The 13,182-nt window shown below is 27.7% G+C and overlaps 1 protein-coding gene across 2 annotated transcripts in view; it reads right to left on the reverse strand.

Moving 5' to 3' along the window:
* Window positions 1-13,153, reverse strand: part of LOC103571355 (sestrin-3) — a 142,753-nt gene extending 129,600 nt beyond the window's left edge. For both annotated transcript variants that reach the window (XM_014441331.2, XM_014441329.2), the window contains exon 1: window positions 12,820-13,153. The gene's annotated coding sequence lies outside the window, so the exon portion shown is untranslated. The remainder of the gene's footprint in view (window positions 1-12,819) is intronic.
* Window positions 13,154-13,182: the final 29 nt, after the last annotated feature.

A 13,182-nucleotide genomic window follows, 5' to 3' on the forward strand; every position in this document is an offset into this window, starting at 1 on the left:
CCGATTCTTACTTAAAGAAAAATAAAAGTTTTGAAAATTGAAAAGCGAACATATCAAACACTCGTGCAACGATGAAAGTTTGTTTGAAGTTTTTAAGAAAACGAATCATCGCAAGTTATCTAATTTGTCACGGATGACCCACTAAATTTGCGACCGTCGAGTAACGGTCACAGGTGACCAAGCCATAATTAAGAATGACCAAGATGAGTCAATACCGTTCATTCCTATCTATATTTTAGTAATTAACTGATTATGAACGCTAACATATCTTAATAATTCATCAACATGTGCTCTTGGTTGAACAGTTTGTCTACTTCGACTTCAGTTAATTAAGAGAAGTCAGTCGTAAGGCTTAAAGATTAAATTGGCTTCTTTGTTAGACTATTCTCCGAAGTCAATGATAAAATAACGATACCATTTAGATGCCATACAAAAGATAGCTTATGATAAAGAAGATAACATGTATTTTGTGCAATGTTTGTTAAGACATCACCACAATGTAAAAAAAAGTTCTGGTGATTTACTCGCATATAAGTCTTCAACCAGAAGGACTTGTGTTGAATTATTAGAAAGTTTTTCATGGAAGACAGCCGAAGTTCAACGTGAAAATATAAGCGGAATGCTATTACGAAAGTTAGTAGCCCGAGGGAAATGGCACACACGATGCTGGCTAAAGGACTCGCCTTCTCTTTTATTAGATCTCAAACTATCTATCTCACTTTCTCTTATTCATTTTCCCAGTGATTCTCTGGTTTTAGACGAGTAGACTCAGCAATCATCTACACCAGGGGATTTTATCCACACATCTGTGAACTCGTACTTCTAATATATATCAGTATGCATGCTGCATGCTCATATTTCCAACCTTACTTTTATTACTACAATACCGACTGTAACTCTAAAATGTTAGTACATGTGCCCTTTCTCATTTTTTTTCTAAGAATGGCTCGTCTGTTAGCAATTTTTTATGAAGAACGTTACTTGTGTCTGAAGTGCAATAAACTGTATATATAGTATGTTCTGTCAAGAAAATAAAACTGTTTTGCGAAATTTTTAAAACGACAAAAGAGCTATATTTTCTGAGCTATATGTTCCCCGAGAACAAATTAGTTTGAAACAAAAATGCTTCTAGCAAGAAATTCGTCTTTTTTTTTTTCAATTTAGTTAATTCTATGACAGTTGGTAATAAAAAAAAATTATCTGATGGTAAAGTAGAACCTTATGATATCAGCAAAGTTCGATGATAAAAAAAAACATTCCTGATAAAATAAAAAATGGCTGCAGTGTGTTTGTTTACATGGCGCCGGTTTTAACAGAAATGATTTATTATAAAAAAAACGAGAAGGACTACAGTAGCGATTTTCGAAGAGGACCTTCTTTGCATAATTCTGAAGACAGTGAAAAAAAAATAAAGTCATTTTGTCAAGCCGTTTACGAGATATCCGTGCCACAGACTTTTTTTGGACTACAGGCTAACTGACGTCCGCGATACATATTTTTTATTGAACTTTTTTTTATTATAATACGTATCGGACAACTTAATGAAAGTATCAGTCTTATTAATTAATTTTTCCTCTTTAGATTAATGTGCTTTTTATAACGTGTAAGTGTGATATGAAAACAATATATACAGTTCAATGCGAAAAAATCGCGTGACCTTAACAAGCCCGTTATTAAGCACCGATTTGCGTTCGAGACGTGCAATATATACTATTTTCTGATTGAATCCAATTGAAATTCGATTAAGTTTCCAACAGACAGAAATGTTTCTGAAGGAAATGAAATGTGGATATTTTTTCAAAACTTTGTTTTCTAAAGCCCAACTGAAACCAAAAACTCTCTTTACACTAAAACTTTTCAATTTTCGTAGCGAAGTAAAAAAATTTTATTTATCAAAGATAAATCCTAACAAAAAATTCAATTAAACAATTTAAAACTTCTGTACCGAGGGTATAGAATAACATATTTGTATTAAGATCACGTAGTGAAAACAGAAGAGCCAAATATTTACTTTAAATTAACGGAGCTCAAACATATTAAACTGTTTCTAAAAATTTATAAAAAAAATTTCGATGCATTTTATGTAATATGAAACTTAATAAAGTGTATTGTTTCTTCTTTTTATTGTAAACATACTTCGTCTGGTACGACTATTTTTGTCCTTGAAATATGCAATAGATATCATCGGCTTGAATTTCATAATTATCTCTCATGTATATACTTGAAAACAATCCGAAAGCTTATATAAGACTTAATTCTACCGAGTTATTTAACTTTAATTCATTTTAGTCTATTTCTAGTTCTTTGATTGGTTGGTCATAAAAATAAGGGAATATGGAGTATGGAAAGCCATTAAAGTACAGCCAAACAAGGATTTCAGATGTATGCTGAGAAGGACAAATTGGTAACGATTTGAAATTGTGTAAATCAGAGTGGTCACATAGAGAGAGTCGATTGTAATACGAAAATTGACGTATAATTCGAAAAATTACAAATGGTTTGAAAATTATAAAAAAATTCGAATTTAATACTCTAATCACTATATATATTTTAAATAATCTTATACACGGAAAAAAATGATGCTCAAAATTTCAATAGTTTGTAGTTTACTTTCGACTTAAAATTAGTATATTCGATACTAATATCAAACCAGGATCATTATATATGTTACAAAATGGCTATTATTTATATTAAAATTTGATACACAGAAGAGCGAAATTTGTAAGTTCGTATATAAAAATTAATATGAAAAAAGGCCATTCGGCAGCCGAAATGGAAGTAGATTTTTCATTATTCATTTAATTATTTAAATCCGTAAGATAGACGGTGGCGTTTGAAAGTTCATCTAAAGCTTATAAGATCAATTATATTTATACTTGTCAATTTTGAAAAAATACTTTATGTATACTTTAATGTTGAAATTTTAAAAATGTTACACGGCAGTAATCGGAATTAAAACAGTTACATGAATTTATTAAAAAGTGGAAGAACGAACGCAACAGCTAAACTTCAATAGATAAATAGGAAATTAGATAAACTACATAAAAATATTAACAAGATTCAACTAATATGTATTACTTGAAAGGTATTAAGTGAGAAAGTAAAAAAAAATGTTTTTTTCTGTTTTCCTGAAATTTTTGAAATTTATCAAAGTATTAGAAAAAATTATCAAAAGAGTAAGGAACATAGCGTAAATTAAAGCAAATCGAATGAACCTAAAGATTCAATCACCAAAAATAGATTTTCTCTTTAGGATAAAAAATTATTTAAAGATAAATCAAGAAAAGTTGAATTTTTTGAAAAATCAAAATATCTTTAGACGACTATAACTTTTAAACTTTTCGGCCGATTTAGCTCATCTTCGAACTGAACCGAGCTCTTTAGCTAAAGAATATGTGAAAAAAATTTCATCAAGATTGGTATAGAATTGTAGGCGCTATCGTGGGAGAACCGCGCGTTATATCGTATATGTATATATATATATATATATGTATATATATATATATATATATATATATATATATATATATATATATATGTATATATATATATATATATATATATATATATATATATATATATATATACATAAATTTTTTCACCAATAGAATTTTTGGAACCTACTTGACTAAAATAGATAAAAAATGTTAAAATTTTTGTAAAGTTGCGTCATGAGGACAAATACAACAGTTAGATTTTTATAAAATCTAGTAGAAAGAATCGATAGATTGCTATCTACAGTTATTACTATTCAAATTAACATACAAAAATTTAAAAAATGAGGAACCGAAAAATTAGTAAACGTACATATTAATATATAAAGATCTAGTAAACGAATTTTTTATTTTATTATTTACGACTTATTCGATATATGTATATTATAAATTAATTCATAATAACGAATAAATAACATTTTATATTAATTATTAGTCAATGGGATAGAATTTATAAAATAAGAGTTAAAAATTTTCGGTATTTTTATGAGCAACAAAATCAGTATCTAGTATACGAATTTTTCATTTTATTATTTATCACTTATTCGATTTATGTATATTGTAAATTAATTTACAATGATGAATAAATGATATTTTAAGCTAGTAATTGATCAGTGATATCGAATTTATAAAATAAAAGTTTGTAACTTTAGCAATTTCCGGCCGGAAAAATCAGTATCTAAGATATCAATTCTTAATTTGACCAATCATTACTTTTTAATAGATTATGCCATGAATTAATAAACTTACACTAATAAGTCACGTATTATACCTAAAAGTAATAATATTTATTTACTTTTTGAAATAATCGATAGTAGTTTTTAAGAATCTACAAAAATTAGTAAACTCCTTTGCCTTGAACACATAATAGTACCAATTATTGATAACAGATTCCTCTTTTTACAATTATTTATTAATTTTTAATATTCTGTTTTTTCCATGTATATATTATTTTAGGACTAACTTATAGTGTTAATTAATTATTATTTTCTACGATTTAGATAATAGTAAATTAATCAAATATTTTAATGTAATTAATAATTATTAAACTAATACAGTTCAAATCAAACTGTAAAACCAAATATTACAATAAAATTAAATTTCAGCTCTACTTAAATAAAAAACAAAATTAAAAATTTATTACACTTATTCATGGCATAAGATAATAGACCATTGAATATATTCACAGTCTTTACACATGCACGCATGCATACAAAAGCCAAGCGAACAATCCTTCTATGCATGATCATAAAAATAGTGATATCGAAATTTAGTATACATAAGCGATCTAGACATAAGCATTGAATTATTCAGCTGACGGATAGTCAACATGCGGTCAACATTCTTCGTGATTTCGAGCTGCAATGACCGCACGCGCAATATCCAAACACAGACATAGACATCTGCAGACAGTTTCTCATCATATTCAATAGCATTTTTTCGCTCGCATTAAAAACAAAAAGAGCAATAAGCATAAGCTCATCACGCGGAACATTAAAAACGAATATCCTGGCCGGAATAACACACTCGAAACAATACAATAATCTTATATACGATACCACAACAAAACTAATTAATCAAGAAAATGATTCTTTGAAACGGCAGAATTCTTATAAAAATTAACTGATTGCATTCTATATTTTTTGGTTCCACGGCAAAATATTCAAACGTAATATTCGCAGAAATAACAGCCGCTGATAAGGAAGAAATCATTAATAGTCCTGCTACAATATTGTCAAAAAGTTATGATCCATATGCGCGGTAAGAGTAGGTTAGGTGTTAGTTAAAACGAGACATTGCTTTTATTTGATAATGTACCCGAGAGAAATTTACCTACACTTCTCATACATACGTATACGTATACACAAATACTATTGAAGATTTGAACATTAAATTTTAAATATTTAAAATTATTCAAAACCGTAAGATGGACGGAGAAATTAAAGGGTTCACCTATCATGGGAAATTGCCTGCCTGGTTAGGATTTGGCAATCTTCCATGGTGTTTATCATAGAATTTAAGGCTTTCAATGCATTTGGCGTTTAGTCGATGACTTTATATAATGAATAAAGATTCGATTTCATAAATAATATAATTGATTTTTTTTTTTTAATTTTAAATTTTAAATAATTTGAATATTTTCTTAAATTATAATTTGACGTCGCATATCGATACTTTCATTCTAACACGTCTTATCCCACATTTGGGAAATTTTTCAGGAGTCGATAAAAACGTTTCACGGTCGGCAAAGAAAAATTATTTGTATTATGTTTACATTGGTATAACCTACAAATTTATTTTCATGTTTTCATAAAATACAGGCGGTAGTGAATAAATAATTTTGAATTATATGGTGTAAGAAAAGTAAAAAATTATGCATCATTACCTTCTTACTCATGTCGTTGCTTCCTTAAAATTAACTTAAAATCAAAAATGTTAAGCGTGACTTAACCTATACGAATGTGGGGTCCGACATATTAGCATGCGCGAAAGTCTGCGCGTGGGATACGACATATTTTAATATTTATTTAAAAATACTAAATAAACAATTTGACCTCGAAAATTTTGACATAAGCCGCACATTGTTACAATGATTACATTTTTTAAAAAAAGTGAAAATGTCAAATTTTGTGGGATACGGCGTATTAGAATGACAGTATCGATATGTGTTAATGATATAAAAAGTTTCAATGCTAACTATCAATCATTCGAATTTCAAAATTTCGAATTTTTCAATCTTACACTTCAATGTGAAAAGTGCAACTTTTCCATTAAATTATTACATGTGGAAGTTTTTTTAGCGTAGCATCATAACTTTGACTTTGATTTGATTAAAGAAGTTTATTTGTAAAAATTCAAACTTACTAATAAAATTGAATATATATTAATTTACATTTAAAAAGTCGATGAACGATAACACTTTTTTCTTATCAATATGACTCAAATAATAGCATTGGAATTTCGATGAGGTCAGTTACACTATTGTAACACAAGGTTAGCGATATACGTATTGCATAATCATGTTGATGTGCATAATTCTTAGCATAAAAAATATCAATTATGCTGTTAAACTGAGTGTTGACCAGACTTTTTTTTTATCAAAAGCTCTATGCATAACTTTATAGTGTTGCATAATATGTTTTTTTAATATAAATTATTCATTTTTAAAGTAATCTAGATAATTCATGAAAACATCATATGTGAAAAAATCACATTCCGGTAAATTAAAAAAAAATATTGAAAATGTATAACAAAGTCATCATTAATACTAATTTTTCATACATTATAGTCAATTTATATATATTTTGTTCAAGTTCATTTTCTACATGTTTATTTTTATTGAAATGGAATGTCTGAAAATTGCTTACGCTTTCATGCTTTCAACTTTTAATCAGTATTATTCACGAAATAATATAAAACTACTGAAAGAAAATGGCATCTTATGAATTCTGTAACATTGTATATATGTCATAGAAAAAGTGTTAACATCGCGTGAGGATATTTTTAAAAATTTAAAGTACTTTGGTACCAGCCACCAATAAATCATATATGTAAATATAAATGTATATAAAAATACATCATAATTCAAGTCTATAGACTTAGAATAGTTTTAAAAGTAATTATGATGACAGTGACTTTTTTGTAATAATTAGCTATTATCAAATACATTTTTTTCACAACATGTCTATTTTTATATCATGAAATTAAATTTAAAAACAAAAGGAAGAGAATGGTAATAATTACCATTCTACATGGTAACCAGTCCTATTTTTTAAAGCATAGGAACCATTACTATGTAGCATAGGAATTATTACCATTCTTCTGGTAATATTTACCATACTGCATAGTAATCATGATACTGGTAAATATTACTTTGTAGCATAGTAATCAAAGCCATGCTAGAATGATACTGACTCCGATACTGAATAGCGTGAAATCAGTTTCAATATTAAGCGCTGCTATATAGTATATACGTCCAATATAACCTGTACATATATTAATCTTAATTACTACTTATATCAATGAATATTATTTTAATGAAAATTATCAATCATACGAAACTCAATTATTATTTGACAAAGTATCAGTGTCTATTGTATTCTGATTTAAAATGTTATTCTACCACACGTATCGTCACTGCTGCAGACGGTAAGATGTATATTCCAAAGCGCTGGATTTAATATTTTTAATTTAGATAATTGTTAACTTCCTCTACATTAATAATTTATAATTAATAATTTTACTTGCAATAAAATATTAATTAAATATATTTTCAATAAATAATTAAATTATTATAACATTTTTCGAATAAAAATAACCCATGTTAAAATATGTTAATGTAAATATTTATTATTTTATTTAAAAATTTTTTAAATCAGTTAAAAATTTATTCATTATTAATTAAACAACCTAATTTTTTAATTATAAAACCTTATTTTAATATTAACCTTACTACCTTCAATTGGAAGCAGCTTCATCGAAATTGTAATAATTTCAATGTAGCATAGGAATGATTCCAATGTAGCATGGCAATCATTCCTATGCTAGCATCGTAATGATTACCATGCTAGCGTGATTAGCGTTATCATTCAACATCGAACAAAATACTATGTCAAATAAATAATACGGCTAAAAAACTTGAGTTACCATGCTACATAGTAATAATTACTATGTTACATTGGAAAATATATCATTCACTTCTCTCCGTGTATCAGTAAGACACAGTATAGAACATATTATGTGTAAAAATAATCAACTATGAATGCATTTGAAATCCAACACGAATTGTAGTCAAAAAAATATTTTTATCTATTTTTAATGGCTTCCACTATAAATTAGAAAAAAATTCCATAAAAGTTGTGACTTTTACTAACATTTGAGAAAGTAATTTCATAAGAAAAAAAAAAACAGTTTATTATTTAAAAAATAATACTAAACTATTATATAAAGTTCCAATATTAATAATTCATTAGACGTTTTTTTTTTTTTTTTTTTTTTTTTTTTTATAACGTATGCTGTTTTTTATTATTTGTGCTCACTTAAACGCGAAGTTTCATGGGTGTGCTTTATTCTAACTCTAATTTTTTTTTTTTATCCCGGTGTCTTTATTCTTTCTACGTTCCCTCGTATCCCGGTGGAACCGTCGACGCGTGACTTTCGCGGAAAACGTCAAAGCTATTTAGCCAACCGTGACGACGTATAAAAGTGGCACAAATCGAATTCGGAGTGCCAAGAGGGATTTTTAAATTTCGATAACAGATTGAAAAAAAATAATCAACTTCAGTATGATATAGTTTTATATGACAGTAAGCCCATGTGTACAATTCTTATAAGCATATAATAAGATATAGAAGGTTAGTCACGTGAAATTTGACCTCTACTAACGTAAAGCAGTGTAACGATACTAGTATGATTATATTGAGGGAATTGAATAGAAGGTAAAGTGATCAATTTAGTAAACAGAAGACGAAGAGGAAGAAAGCGAAGAAAAGGATAGAAAAAGAAAACAAGAAACCGTTGGTTTAATGCTAGAGTCAGTTCGCTAACCTTACCAAGCGATCGTTTACCATGGCCTACTACCGATGTTGAACAATGGAAAATCTCCTCCCGCAGAAAATAGTCAACGAATAGAGGTCCATAAGTCCATGTGCTAATGTATGAAAGAGTAAAAATGGCGTCGACAGTAACCAAAGAAATGAGGGCCACGTAAAATAGGAAAGGGGAATAGAAGAGATCAATGTACGTGTGAAAGGAACTACTAAACTTCATCCTATACTTTAAGAGCATCTCAATACAAGTAGCAAAAAAAATGACGGGAAAAAAAAATTACTATCAATTTTTTTAAAAAATAAATCAGCAAACAAGTCTTTATGTCAGTTTATCGTGAGAGCTAGTGTAGTTTATCGATTGATTATACTGGATACAACGAACATGATTTCGCAGTTGGCTGCGCGGATCAAGAAATGTTGTTTATTTTAATGAAATGGGAAATAATAAAGAGAAGGAAAAACTCTAAGGTTTTTGAGGAAACCAGTGATACCTAAAATAATAAATGAATTACATGCTTTGAAAAGTATATAAATGTATTTGTCATTGATAACAAAAGACTTCAGAATAATAATAGTTTCCTGGTTTTTATATTTATTGTTTTTCTTAGAAAATGCTGTTATCGATAAAAGATACTTTATAACCGGTAATACTCAAATAAATATTAGAAATATATGAAGAAATTTATAAAGACAGACGATTTTTTGTACAATATTCTGTTGATCTCCCGATTTTATCAAAAGATCATATAAATGGAGTATTATTATAGAAAAAATCAGTCTGTCAGTTGACCCTGCGGGCTAGCCCCAAAACTTTCCACCCATTTCGAGCTCCTTGAGCTCGAAAAATTGTTGTGGATACATTTTCGAGCTCGAAAATATTTTTGTGTGCCTTGTTTTCGAAAAATAACGTTTTTTACCATTTTTCTACAACGATATCTCTCGAACGAATAAACCGATGAGACGTTCAAGGTGGCAATCGACGCGTTTTATTGAGTTATACAACTGATCAGATTTTGAAATTGATTTATCTAGTCGTTTTTGAGAAATTTCAAAAATACTAATAAAATTTTTTTTTTTTTAATTCTTTCGTTAACGGTTTCTCTTGAACGAATGAACCAATTTTGATTGTTGAGGCGACAGTCGACGCGGCTTACAAAGTTTTAGAGCTGATTAGATTTTGGAATCAATCCATCGATCGAATTAAAAGTTATTCAAAAAAAACATTTTTGAAAAAATTTTATTTTTGAAATATCTCCGAACGTACCCTACCGATTAAGCTCAAATTTTCAGTGTTTATAGTAAATAACAAGCCGCGTTGAATGACACCTCGAAGATCAAAATCGGTTCACCCGTTCAAAAGTTACAGAATATTTCCATACGTACATACATGCATACATACACTCGATCATCTTGAATTTAGTCAGAATAGCTTCCCAGAACCTCAAAACGTAGACATCTGTTGGAATTTCGATTTTCACAAATCGGGGTAAAAACAATAACTTCCCGAAATTTTTTAAAATCATCGATTTTTTTAGCGGGAAGTTAAAAATAAAATTTTCAAAAAATGCACTTATTAATTTGAAAATTTTTCAAAGGCGCGTTTTTTTAAATTTTATTTTTTTAATTATTTACTCTATTTATAATTTAAAATTTATCTGTCTGCTACATTCACACTCATCAATTTCATTGCAGCTGGTAAAAATTTCTAAAATAAAATTTAATTTTTTGCTTTATCAAAACTACAGTGCGCATTATCAATTCTGTTCGATGTATTTTAAAAATTTCTATGCTATTGGTAATTTTCACCATAATACCAAAATGTCCTCAGGCTACCAAAGTAATAGTAATAAAAATTACTATAGTTATTTCTATTAATTTTTTATGTGAAAAATACCAGAGTTTTCTGAGTGCACCATAAAAGTTAACTTTCCGTAGTCAGCTGATGTGACTCAAAGACAAACTAAATGCTGCCTCTTTTCCTCTATTTCCCTACAACAGCATTCTACAATATCGCGATTGTCACTTTTAAATAACGAGGATCATTTGCGTTCAGTCTCTTGGAACAATGGAAGTAAGAGAGCACAAAGTTAAGTTTCTGTCACTGGATTTGGGAATTTTAGTTTAGAAAATACCAATTAAATTAAATCCTAGCTTTGCTACGAGAAGTTTCTTATGATTTATTCAACTGTAACGAATTTGTTAGAGCAGATCCTTGACACCGACATTCTACAGATTAATTTACACGTGTGATAAAATTAAAAAATTATGAAAATTATCTTTAGATAAAAATATTAATTTTTTTTTAATTTTTTTTTTTAATTAATTACTTAAAAAAATTTAATTATCTAGTAAATTGTTGTTTAACGTAAATTGTTATTAATTTTCACTTATTACCAGGAATCAAAATGAAATTAAATATTTAATTTTATAATCCTGGAGTTAAAGGACAATTAAAAATTTTTGGATTTTTTTAACAAAACAATTAAAAAAAAAAAAACTAAAAAAATGCACATGTAGAAAATTTGAAAAGCTACAAGTGCATTTTTTTAAAATATTTTTTTTTTTTTTTAATTTATCGTTTCTAAAAGAATTCAAAAATTACTAGACGTCGGCTAACTTGACTATCATTCCTAAAGTTAGACAATAGTTGAGAATTTTCGAATTTTTATTTTAAAATAAAAAAAAAAACAAAAACTAAAAAAATGCACATGTAGAAAATTAAAAAAACTACAGGTGCAATTTTTCAAAATATTTTTTTTCCTAATTGATCTTTTTGAAAACAAAGTTTGAAAATTATTAGACGTCGGCCAACTCGACTATTATTCCTAAAATTAGACAACAATTAAGAATTTTCGGATTTTTTTTTAAAATAAAAAAAAAACAAAAACTAAAAAAATGCACATGTAGGAAATGAAAAAAAGTACAGGTGCAGTTTTTCAAAATATTTTTTTTTCTAATTCATCGTTTCTAAAAAAAAATTCAAAAATTACTAGACGTCGGCTAACTTGAGTATTATTTAAAAATGATCCTGAGGTAAGAAGACAATCAACAATTTTCGGATTTTTTTTAACAAATCAAAAAAATAAAAAAATGCACATGTAGGAAATTCAAAAAACTGTAAGTGCAATTTTTCAAAATATTTTTTTTCCTAATATATCACTTTGAAAAAAAATTCAAAACCTATTAGACATCAGCTAACGTGACTATCATTGAAAATAAATCTCTACAATATTATCATTAAATTCAAATCTCACTAAATTAACACACACTAGTTCTAGACAATGACACTGCGAATAAATTAAATGAACATAAATAAATAATTTGAATGAATAATAACTTCAATAACAATAACAAATATCATTATTATAATTTCAAACAAACAAAAAAAATAAAAAGTGTCTACAAAATAACGAAATAAACAGCATGGCAACAGTAAAACTGCTAGAGAAACAAAGACCCTGTCTCTTTTTTCCTATTCCGTCAACGATTGTCGTCAACAGAAAAAATATTCAAATTTTCTATAAAATTTTCCAGAATTGCCGCGTAATTATTTAAATTCAAAATTTTTCGAAACAATTTAAGGATATTTAAAAAAAAAAATGAACAAACCGGTCACTGACGAAAATCCTCGTCAGCTGACGAGCTCAACTGAGCCAATAGAAAGAGAGACGAAATATAATCCGATAATTCATTTCACTAAATTTTTTTTCCCATTAGTTCTCATTATTTTAAATTCAAATAAAATCTATATATTTATTAATTACATATTTACTTACGTGATATGTCATATAGTTGAAGTATTTGTTGCCTAAAATCACAAATTCACTATTTTGCACACATAAATTATTTTTTGAACCCTCTCACAATGGAATCTTCCAGTAGACTGAGTGAGCCGGCGAGCTCTTCTCTTTTACGTGCACACTCGTTTTACTTGACATAAATGTAAGTATATATTATTTTGTAATTTACTAAATATCGAGTTATAAATCTAAGTTTATAATTAACGTTGATGAAAAGTATATTTATTTATACTGTCAGTGTGACATGCTACGTTATTTATTATTTTAAAATCGAGTTGAAAAACTCTTACATTTCTGACAGTTCTCAAGCTGTCAAGTCAGATTTTCAAGTGACGTGAC

Source organism: Microplitis demolitor, chromosome 8 (assembly GCF_026212275.2).
Source record: "Microplitis demolitor isolate Queensland-Clemson2020A chromosome 8, iyMicDemo2.1a, whole genome shotgun sequence".
NCBI classification, from domain to species: domain Eukaryota; kingdom Metazoa; phylum Arthropoda; class Insecta; order Hymenoptera; family Braconidae; genus Microplitis; species Microplitis demolitor.